Consider the following 11,266-nt stretch of genomic DNA (forward strand, 5'->3'; position numbering starts at 1 on the left):
GTGGGGTCTTTTCGGGTGGCCATTTGTTTTTTACAGGAGGTACATTTGCGGGATCAGGGTGATGTTAGGAAGTTTTCAGGGGAGTGGACGAAGGGTTATTCGGCGTGGAGTGTACACTCTACTGGGGTGGGGATTTTGTTTGGGGTTAAGGAGATAAGGGTGGAGTCTTCTTTTGTTATTGTTCAGGGGAGAATTCTGGGGGTGGATATCTCTTGGGGGACTGCCAAGATGAGGGTGGTTGTGGTGTATGGACCTCAGACTCCAGCTGACAGGCAGGATAGTTTTGGGTTGTTGGCGCCACATCTTGTTACTGATAGGCAGGTGATTTTGGGTGGAGATTTCAATCTAGAGTTGGGTAATGGGGGTGATCCCAGCAGTGTTTTTCTTTCCAACCTACTGGCCACACATGGTTTGGTTGATGGGGCAAGGGTGATAAGTCCGCGGTTGGAGGGGCCCACGTGGCGGAACTCCCGGGGAATACAGAAGGTTTTAGGTTATGTGTTTTTTGCGGGGTCCTATGGTTTGGTGCCGGATTGACAGCTCGCTGTGTTTTTCTCAGATCATGTTGGGCTTCTGTATGAGGTACACTAGGTAATGCCAGTTTTTGGCCCTGGGTACGGGCGTCTTAATATCAGTATTTTGGAGGAGGCAGTTTTTGTACGTTTTTTTCGGGTGTTTTTTAGTGGTCTGTTAGGTCTCAGACCTATGTGCTCTGGGGTGATTGAGTGGTGGGAGTTAGTCAAGGAGCGCGTGAAGGGGTTTTGTATCCGTTATTGTAGAAGAAAGGTGTGGGTGGCGAGGAGGGAGCTGCTTTGCCTGCAGTACCTTCTCGAGCTTGAGTATGCCAGGGGAAACTGTGGTGGCATTGTGAATCAGGGGGTTTGTGAGTCCTTAAAGGAGCGATTGAGGGTGATTTACGAGGGTAGGGCACGAGCATACTTACTGCATGCTAGTAGTGCTTACTTTGAGGGTGCTGAGACATGTTCTGCAGCGTTCTTTTCCTCTATAAGGGCTGACAGGGCGAAGAAGGTGGTTATTGGGGTGAGGGACGAGCAGGGCAGGGTTGTAGACGGTGATGTTGAAATGGTGCTAGCGGCCACTGGCTATTTCCGCACGCATTTTTAGGAACGGGAGATAGAGGTGGAGGGGGGTGAGGTCTTTTTGGATGCACTGACCCAACGGCTCTGAGGGGCATGAACAAGCGGAAGGTGCCGGGTATTGATGGACTTCAGGTGGAGTTTTATCTCAAGTTTTGGGATTTACTTGGTCGGTTGTTTTGGAGGTGTTGGCTGAAATGTTTCGAACTGGTGTGATGGGTCGCTGGCCACGGGGGTGATTTCCCTTCTGTATAAGAAGGGGGATCGCACCGATCTGGGGAATTGGAGACCACTTACAATGTTGTGTGTCGATTATAAACTCCTGGCTAAGGTACTGGCAAACCGACTGGGGTTGGCGCTTCCTCATGTGGTCCATGTGGACCAGACATGTGGGGTTGCGGGGCGCTCTTTGAGATGGAATCTTCAGCTCATCCGGGATGCTGGTGCTCGGGCTGAGGACAGGCGGGTGCCACTTATGGTGGTTGCGCTTGACCAGGTGCAAGCTTTTGACAGGGTGCAATGGGGCTTTATGTTCAGGGTGTTAGAGAGGTTGGGTTTTGGTCAGGGTTTTCTAAGGTGGCTGGGCATATTGTACAAAGGGGTGGGGAGTACAGTATCTGTTAACGGTCATCTTGGGGATGTGTTCCGGGTGTTTTCTGGGGTGAGGCAGGGTTGTCCTCTCTCACCTCTGCTCTACATTCTCTACATGGAACCCCTTGCAGCAGTCATTCGGGCTGATCCAGGTGTGAAAGGGTTTTTGGTACCAGGCAGCGGGGGACTTAGGGTGAAGCTGTCTCGGTATGCAGATGATACCACTCGGCTGTTGGAAAGTGAGGCTTGCCTGATTAGATCCCTGGAAATTATGCAGGGATATGGTCAGGTGGCAGGGACGACACTGAATTGTGCTAAGTCTGCTTTTTGGTCATTGGGTGGGACAGATGATTGTGCCAGGAGGGCCGACGCTCTGCACGGGACCTTTGAAGGTGCTTGGGGTCAGTTTTGACAGGGCTCAAAGTGCGACGGCCAATTGGTCTGGGCGATTGCTGGTTGTCCAGAGGAAGCTCGCACTCTGGAAGGGACGGTGCCTGACTTTTGTGGGGAAGGTACTTGTTCTGAAGGTGGATGTATTGCCTTCTCTGTTGTTTTTGGCGTACATCTACCCGCTGCCGGTTGGTATGAGGAGGCCACTCATGCGGCTTGTTTTCCGTTTCCTTTGGGGTGGGAGTTTTGAGTATGTGGCGAGGGCACGTATGATGGCTGGTGTAGACGCTGGGGGGAGAGGTGTGCCACACCTCCCGCTGAAACTGGATTGCATGTTTGTGTCATTTTTGACTCAGGAGTTGTCTGCTCCGGTGGTGCAACCGTCAGGTTACTTCCTGAGGCTGTATTTCGCTTATCAGACTAGAGGTCTGATGGTTTGGAGCAATCTGGCACCCCGGGTTGAGCAGTTGCCATGGCACTACCACCATGCGACCAGGTGGTTGAGGGCTCATCCTGAGGTTTCAGATCCAGCATTCAGGCTGGATCACAGGGTTCTCTACGGAGAAATAAGTCAGAGAGTGATTGCGCCACCTGTGGTTGGTACCCCATCTCCGATTTGGAGGGGTATCCAGCCGAGAGGTGCCTGCTGGTGCGTGATATAATGTACAGGCAGGGTTTGGCGAGGTCTCCGGTCTGTCCTAGGTTGGGGTGCACAGAGGTGGAGACAGTCAGACATGTCATGTGGGGCTGTCCGTTTGCTGGTAAGGTTTGGGGCAGGGCTGGGGTGATGTGGGAGCAATTGGTTTCTGGGCTTCGGCTGACATGGGAAATGGTGGACCGTGGGGTGGGTTTGGGGAGTGCAAATTTCCTTCCATGGTTGATTGTTAGTATTGTAAAGAGGGGCTTGTGGTGGGCTAGGCAAGACCTGGTTAGGAAGAACAGGGATGATGGGGTGGTGGGGGTGACAAGGCGGGCTGAGTTTGATTTGAAGAGCAGAATCAAAAGGGACATTGAGAAGTGGGGGACGCATGCTGCCTTGGAGAGGTGGAAAGGAGGGTTAGGGTGGAAATGGTAAAATCATGCAGTTTTTGTGTCTGGTTTTTTTTGTTTTTTTTTGGTATGGTATGGTGTAGGTTGTGTGGAGTTGAGGGTAGGTTGTGCATTGTATTATTAATTGTTATTATATGTTGTGTTGAATATTGTGTTATGTTTTGATTGTTAATAAACTTTAATAAAAAAAAAAATCTGTTCTTATCAGTTTTATATCTGATATGTCCTCTATCAGGGGACAACATATTAAATGGATTTTTAGCAATGGGAGTTGAAAAAGGGGCTTGCTCCATTCACTCCACGCATCCACCCGGTATTGCAGCATTGCCGGGAACGGTGCACCCATATTCGTCTTGTGGAAAATGAAAAACAAATTCACGTGGACCTGCCCGTTGATCAATATGATGGACCTGAAGAGACACGCCTCGCAGTGGCTGGCAGATTTTACGGCCGGAAGTTGTTGCAAAAACTGAATGATCTGGGAAACCTCGTTGGGTTTCTGGAAACAAAACGTACCGATAATACTTGACGGGATAAAGCCATACAAAGGTGTAGCGGGATATGCCCTACTCATTGGCAGAAAAAAACGCAAGGTCAAAATATTGGCCCTGTGACAATGTGGGAATAGGTGAGGCCTCGGATTTGGAGAACGGCACACCAAGTGAGGCTTACCGCGAGGGTAGGGACTGGGAAGACTAGTCTTTTAGGCTGCTCTCGGGATCGGGCTGCACTTACTCTGGTTTCTCTTCATAACGCACAAGTCTTTTGCCTTTTACTAAAAACTTCCGTGGAGAGGAACACCTATGAGTTGAAATTATTTTTGTTGGGCTTTGCTGTTTGGCTAAGCCTTTTATACTTGTGAAAAACAAATGTGCTCTCCAAAAGAAAACTCAGATCTTTACACGCGGCTAAAATGTGACAGCGTGGCAATACTGCCGGAGCTTGACCAGTTGGGAAAGCCAAATTTGCCAATCTATAATTAAAACTTTTGTGCTTCATCATGAAGCGCTTGGACGGGGGTGCTAAGCAGCAGCTGTTGTGTCCTTTTAAAGGTACTGGACCGTGACAACTGAGAACCGTCCAGGCAGGTTGCATCGGACAGCAAAGAAGTGGTGGTCATCGCTTCTCTGCCTTTTGGCTAAGACTGCGATCGCCTCCTATGTCTGGATGAAACTTTTGCCTGCTTGTGGCCTAGTTTTGTAGCACCAGATTTTTGGAGGATATTCTAACCTTTCCTAGTGAACAAATTTCCTCTCGTTTGTAGTTGAAATAGTTTCACTGAGGAATTCATTGGTCCACAGGATTGCTTACTACTCTGTGGGATTACAACATCGACCAGACCAAACAAGAAAGGTAAGTGTGTTTTAGTATTTATTAGGCAAGCTTTATTTTGTTATTTTAGATCAGTGTTTTACCTTACTTTTAGCTTCCTTGTTGTTTTTTTAGACTGTTTTAGGTGTTTTAGCTTCTTTTATCCATTTTATAGTGTGGTGCCTCCACCATGTCGGCCAACCATGCCGGCATGCGGAAGCACCACAGTGTCCGATTTACTTTTAACGATAATGAACCCCTTGTGATATCAAGGCAGGACTTCTCCAGGAGGTTAGTCTAGAAAATCTTGAAATTCAACCCAGAAGACATAAACTGTTTCTTGACTTTGCCTTTTAATAAAGGTTTTGATATAAGCTTTTGTTCCGCTGCTGTGCTGAGAGAGTTTTGGACACGTTTCGAAAATGCAAAACCCCAGTTTACTGCATTTAATGTTGAGAAACTGACTGACAATGCAGCTAAAACTGTAATTGTCAGAATGTTCAATGAAACCGTAAATGCAGATGACATTTGTTTATGGCTGGGCAGATTTTGCACTGTGAAAGGCCAGGCTACCAAGGTTAGAGATGAGGATGGCATTTGGAATTGTGCTTGGAGGGTCTCCATCCAACAATGGCAGGATCCCCAAGGCTTCCAAGGCCTGAAACATCTGCCATCCATGATAGTTCTGGTAAACAACAGGGGCTACATCCACTACCAGGGCCAGCACAAACTCTGCCGCAAGTGTGGTGAGAATGGGCACCTGGCAGAAGCGTGCCATCAGATTATTTGTGGGAAATGTAGAGAAATTGGGCATACCTTTATGGAATGCACCAATGGCAGGAAGTGCAATCTTTGTGGAGAAACAAACCACCTCTTCAGAGATTGCCCAAAGTCATTTGCCAACAAATTAAAGACAGTAGCAAAAAGAACGGAAAAGGAATAAAATGGCGGACAAGATGAATTGTTTGGAGAGCTGTTTGGGCCGGATAATTCAAATGTCGCACCAAATCCTGTGACTGGAGGAGAAGGATCAGGGGAGGCGGGAGAAGGGGAGGGGCTTGCAATTGCCCCACCAGAGGTGAACAGGAAGGGAAGTGGTGGCAATGCAGGCAGAAGGAGGAGCTAGCCCAGTGGCTGGCTCAGACCAGGAAACTGACCAGTCAGAGGGTGATAGTGAGGATGCCCCCCTCCCCAATGCCCAGCCAGGCAAGAGACTGATTTCCGAATTGTCTTCTGAGTCTCCTGGAGTCTCGGAAAAGAGGGGAACAGCTGGGACTGACTCAGACAGTTCATCTGTGGAGGGGCCCAGAGCCTTCCCCTCCAATTCACCAGACAAGCACCAAATCTTAACTCCTAATTCACCAAATTAAAAAAGTCAATAAATAATCCATAAGACATCTAAAACAACCGTTCCAAGAGATGCATTCTACAATAAACAATCCATAAAATGTCTAAAACAATTGTTTTAAAAATGCATTACAGATAACATTGTCATAGATTTAAAGGTATAAAAAGTTTTCAATGTAAATGAGTGTCCATGTTAAAATGTCCTCAGCAGGGAGTGCATATGTTATGGATAAAAAGGTAAATGAACAGTCCGCTGTTGTGCAGGAGTGGGGTGAGTCCCTACTAAAGTGGAACTCATTCCGCTCCCCCAAACAGATTTGGTCTCTCGGGATCCTGTCGAGGTGCTCAGAGGAGACCCTCGCCCTGTAGCTCCTTCCCACCGACCTCAACCGGAGGGTCAGGCCGCCGCTGCTTTGAACTTTTACTGTGTGGCTCCGGCTCCTTCGTCCGAATGGACACAGAGGCGATTCTTCTTTGTGGCAGCGTCCTAGGCCCGCCGCCTGCAGCTCCGGCCGTTTGGACCGTCGCTGCGGCCATCCGGATCACAGCCACGGGGGGATCTGCATGTGCTTCCTTACCAGCAAGTTTCTGGAGGTCCATATGGCGTCTTTGATGGCGGCTAGGGTGAGCCACTGTTTGGTAAATGTTCGTGCTGGAATCTGTTTTCCTTGGCTCACCCCATACAGCAACAGCTGTGGTGTAAGGACCTCCCTTGCTGGCAAGTACGGGAATTGCAAGGAGCCGGCCGTTGCCCACTGTTCTACGGCCACGCTGCACTCCCAGAGCAGGTGCCTTACCGACTCAGGCGCGCCACAACCTGGTCGGGGGAAAGTTGAGTGCGCCGACATGCCCCGGAGTGCATCACGGACCTGACCGGGAGGATCTCATGGACCACCATCCATGACAGGTCCCGGAGTCTGTTTGGAAGAGCGGGATGGTTCACGTTGCGCCAAACTGTTGAGGGCTCGCCCAATGCAAGTCCGCGCACAGGACTCACTGGTTCCCGCTCCTGCACAACAGAAATGAGAGAGTGGTGAGTAGTTAAAACCTGCAACTCCTCCTGCTCAAGGTTAAAATGCCTTAGAAATGACTGGATAAAAGCGTAAGCTGGTGGCAGGTTAAAAGACACTGGTACTTTGAGGTCTGTGGGTAAAATCTTGAGTTTCCTGAGGTATGACCCCATCCAGAACCGTGTCATTGCTGCGGTCTTGGGGTTTCTGGATGGGGCAGTGGCAGTTAAGATGTGCAGGCCGGTGTATCTGCTGCCTAAAAACAAGTACAGGTCTGGCACTCCTTTTCCTCCTTCTTCCTTCGACTTCTTCATCACGCTTCGTCTCAGTTTTTCCCACTTGGAGCCCAACAAGAAATAAAAGATGGCTCGTTCCAGGTCTAAAGTCGTTCTCCTAGGCGGGATAAAAACAGAACTGATGAGTAAAAGCAAAGGTAAAATCACTGCTTTAATGATTAAAACCTTTCCTTCTAAAGCTAGTCCTCTAAGTGTCCAGTACCCTAGTCTCTGCCCGACTTTCCCTACTGTGTCTGCCCAATTTGTTTTCCCCTCCCCCTTCCTATCAAACTTGATCCCAAGTATTTTTTGGTCGGTCAGGTCACAGTCAGGGGGAGTCCTGTCGTCTCAGTCGCCGTCCATGGTCCATAAAAATGGGCTTGGGTCTTGAAAGTTGTCAACAAATTGAAACCCATCAGCTAGTTTTTAAGTTATGGCAGTTAGTTTTGCTGGGCATTGGGGAGGGGGACATCCTCACTATCACCCTTTGACTGGTCAGTTTCCTGTTCTGAGCCAGCCTCTGGGCTAGCTCCGCCTTCTGCCTGCATTTCCACCACTTCCTCCCTGTTCACCACTGGTGGGGCAATTGCAGGCCCCTCCCCTTCTCCCGCCTCCCCTGATCCTTCTCCTCCAGTGACAGGATTTGGCGGGAGATTTGAATTCTCCAGCCCAGACTCTTCAATTAGCTCTCTAACTGATTCATCTTGTCCACCATTTTGTTCCTTTTCCGTTCTTTTTGCTGCTGTATTTAATTTGTTGGCAAACGACTTGGGGCAATCTCTGAAGAGGTGGGTTGTTTCTCCATAAAGATTGCACTTCCTGCCATTGGTGCATTCCATGAAAGTATGCCCAATTTCTCTGCATTTGCCACAAATAATCTGCTGGCACACTTCTGCCAGGTGCCCATTCTCACACTTGCGGCAGAGTTTGTGCTGGCCCTGGTAGTGGATGTAGCCCCTGTTGTTTCCCAGAACTATCATGGATGGCAGATGTTTCAGGCCCTGGAAGCCTTAGGGGTCCTGCAGTTGTTGGATGGGGACCCTCCAAGCGCAATTCCAGATGCCATCCTCATCTCTCACCTTGGTAGCCTAGCCTTTCACAGTGCAAAATCTGCCCAGCCATAAACAAATGTCATCTGCATTCACAGTTTCATTGAACATTCTGACAATTACAGTTTTAGCTGCATTATCAGTCAGTTTCTCAACATTAAATGCAGAAAACTGGGGTTTTGCATTTTCCAAAACGTATCTAGAATTCTCTCAATAAGGCAGCTGAACAAAAGCTTATATCAAAACCTTTATTAAAAGGTGAAGTCAAGATACAGTTTACGTCTTCTGGGGTGAATTAAAAGATCCTTAAAAGTAAATCGGACACTGTGGTGCCTCTGCATGCCGGCATGGCTGGCCGACATGAAGGAGGACACTCACTATAAAAGGGATGAAAAGAAGCTAAAACCCCTAAAAAAAGACTAAACAAGGAAACTAAAATAAAGTAAAACACTGATCTAAAATAAGAAAATGAAGCCTTCTTAATAAATACTAAAACACACTTACCTTTCTTGTTTGGTCTGGTTGATGTAATCCAGCAGAGTAGTAAGCAGTCCTCCGGACCAATGAATTCCTGGGTGAAAGTGTTTCAACTACAAACAAGATGAAATTTGTTCACTAGGAATGGTTAGAATATCATCTGAAAATCTGGTGCTACAAAACTAGGCAACAAGCAGGCAAAAGTTTCGTTCAGACATAGGAGGCCATCCCAGTCTTAGCCAAAAGGCCGAAAAGCTCCTGCAATATTGCCATGCTGTCACATTTTAGCCGTCTGATCTCGGAAGCCACGCAGGGTTGGGCCAGCTTAGTACTTGGATGGCAGACCGCCTGGGAATACCTGGTGCTCTAAGCTTTATCATTAGCATAAGGCGCTGTGACTTCTTTGCTGGACGCAGGGCTGACAAGGAAACTGTATAGAGGACGTAACTTTTTTATTTGAAGCACATTTCTTATGTAGAATTAAAATAAACAATCTCACAGTGTTCAACATTAGGAGTAGGAGTTCAAAATACTTGCAGTTTGACCACATACTTAATAATTAATATGTTATGGAAGACGACAAGTCACCCAACTCCAAGTAAAGACAGAGGTAAGAAAATTGAGAATTAATTACTGTAATGAAAATTAGAAACATTGAAATACATGAAAGTATTTATAAGTGTAGCAACAGGCTACATAAATGAATCAACGTGGAACAAAACAAATCAAAGAACTCTTGAAAATTCAGAAGTGTTAACCATAGTGCAAAAAAGGGCAAAAAGCTAGTTAACTCCTTGATTCCAAGGTGAAGGTAGTTGAACTACTAGCAAGCTACAGATAAATGTATACATGAACTATTAGTGTGATTACATGTAGTTCAGTATTCCTCAACCCCAAGCAGTTTATTCAACAGTTTAGAGAACCTTCGGGTTTTTACCTCTAGAAATAGCTGGGTTTCACCCTGTGGACTTGTTACGGCCACACCACCCTGAATGCGCCCGTTCTCATCTGATTTAGTACTTGGATGGGAGACTGCCTGGGATACCTGGTGCTGTAAGCTTTTTCATTAGCATACGGCGCTGTGACTTCTTTGCTGGACGCAGAGCTGATAAGGAAACTGTATAGAGAATACAACTTTTTGTTTTTTAAAGCAATAGTGTTTTCTCACCCAGAGTTGGACTAAACTTGGCACAACAGAAGGATTCCTTTTTAGAGTACCCTGAAAAAGAGTAAACATATGGCTTTATCAGCCTGAACAAGATTTCTAATGTAGCTTTTCTTGGACATTTAAAGGGGTGATAGAATGCAAAACCGATTTTACCTTGTCATATGTGAATAACGACAATTCAGTGGGTAAATAGGACATACATAGAAGCTCAAAATCCCATCGACATCCATTTCCTCTGAAAATCTTAAATTTTGAAACTGCCGCTGAAAACGGGCAAATGTCAACAAAGCTAAAAGATGACGTCAGGATCTCAAAACCTCTAGCTTTGTCACGCCCATGGCTGTATTAGGAGAACGGTCACGCCCCAACATTAACATACAGGTCACTGACCTGAGACCAGTTCCTAATGGAGCTAGCGTTGGGTCATTTAGATGTCCAACTGAGAACGCTGCTCGTGTAGGCTACTTTGACGGGATTTACCAAGTTTGGAATATTTTCCAGGATATTGACAATGAACCAGGGTCATTAATGCAGAGTTCCAGGCTGTGAGAGAATGGAGACACTTCTCATAGTCTTCCCAAGGAAGCAAACACTCAACGGGCATGGCAGATGTTTATAAGGAGATCCCTGTGAACTTTTTCCCCAAAGAAAGTTTTCAAAACTTTGGACAATTTAAAGCTGGATTTGCTACGCTGCTGTTGCTGTTCCGACTGTATGGTCATCCCAACCACAAGCTGTAAGTATAATTTCGTCGCTAACAGTAACATTAGCAATGCTAACGTATCCTGTAGCTAGCATAGGCTGAATGTGTGTTGATCAACTGTAATGGCAGAGGGGCTAACGTTTCATTTTCCTAACTGTTCCATTATAATAAATCACCTGTGTTGTCATGTATCTACATCTATAGTTCACGATGCATGTTTGTCCACTTTGTCAGGTTAATCTTTACTGTATTTCAGCAAGACAGCTAACTGCAGCGTAGTAGAATCCTGATAGTTTGGTTGCTAGCTAAGCTGTAACGTTACTCAGCTAGCTAGCTAGCTATATCATCCCGTTAGCTTCAACACCAGAACTGGAAACGTTATAATTTCATATGATATCTAGTCAATCTCGTGAAAACGGTGTGTATATAGACTGCAATGTTGCTGTTTTTTCAGAGTACATCACAAGAACGACCAGACACGAAAGATGCAGCTTGCCAAACAAATGCTCCGAGTGCGGCATCTCTGCGGTAACCTTTCTAATTATTCTTAAAAACCAGACGTCTTATGGTGTTTGTGTAGCATTGTGACAGGGTAGCATATAGCAGAGCAGTGTTATCTAACAATGTTACCATGATGAGTGAGTGACTTTTATCAAATATGTGAGCCATTCCCAACACATTAGTTAACTATTTATAGTAGGATTACAACTATTCATCTATATTATCACTGATTGGTCTGATCTCAATCAATTGCATTTCCTTTTGTGGGGGAGGCTGGTGAAAATAATTTGAACAATA

The 11,266-nt window shown here is 46.5% G+C and overlaps 1 long non-coding RNA gene and 2 other non-coding genes across 3 annotated transcripts in view; all 3 read left to right on the forward strand.

The window, feature by feature from the left end:
* Positions 1-10,167, forward strand: part of LOC117940284 — a 20,506-nt gene extending 10,339 nt beyond the window's left edge. The window contains exons 2-3 of the long non-coding RNA XR_004655734.1: positions 1,203-1,208; positions 10,089-10,167. This is a non-coding gene — a long non-coding RNA (uncharacterized LOC117940284). The remainder of the gene's footprint in view (positions 1-1,202; positions 1,209-10,088) is intronic.
* LOC117940285 lies at positions 3,285-3,475 on the forward strand. The gene has a single exon (XR_004655735.1). It is a non-coding gene; the product is annotated as a U2 spliceosomal RNA (small nuclear RNA).
* On the forward strand, positions 3,860-3,975 carry LOC117940287. The gene has a single exon (XR_004655736.1). It is a non-coding gene; the product is annotated as a U5 spliceosomal RNA (small nuclear RNA).
* Positions 10,168-11,266: the final 1,099 nt, after the last annotated feature.

Source organism: Etheostoma cragini, unplaced genomic scaffold, assembly GCF_013103735.1.
Source record: "Etheostoma cragini isolate CJK2018 unplaced genomic scaffold, CSU_Ecrag_1.0 ScbMSFa_2112, whole genome shotgun sequence".
In the NCBI taxonomy this organism is placed as follows: domain Eukaryota; kingdom Metazoa; phylum Chordata; class Actinopteri; order Perciformes; family Percidae; genus Etheostoma; species Etheostoma cragini.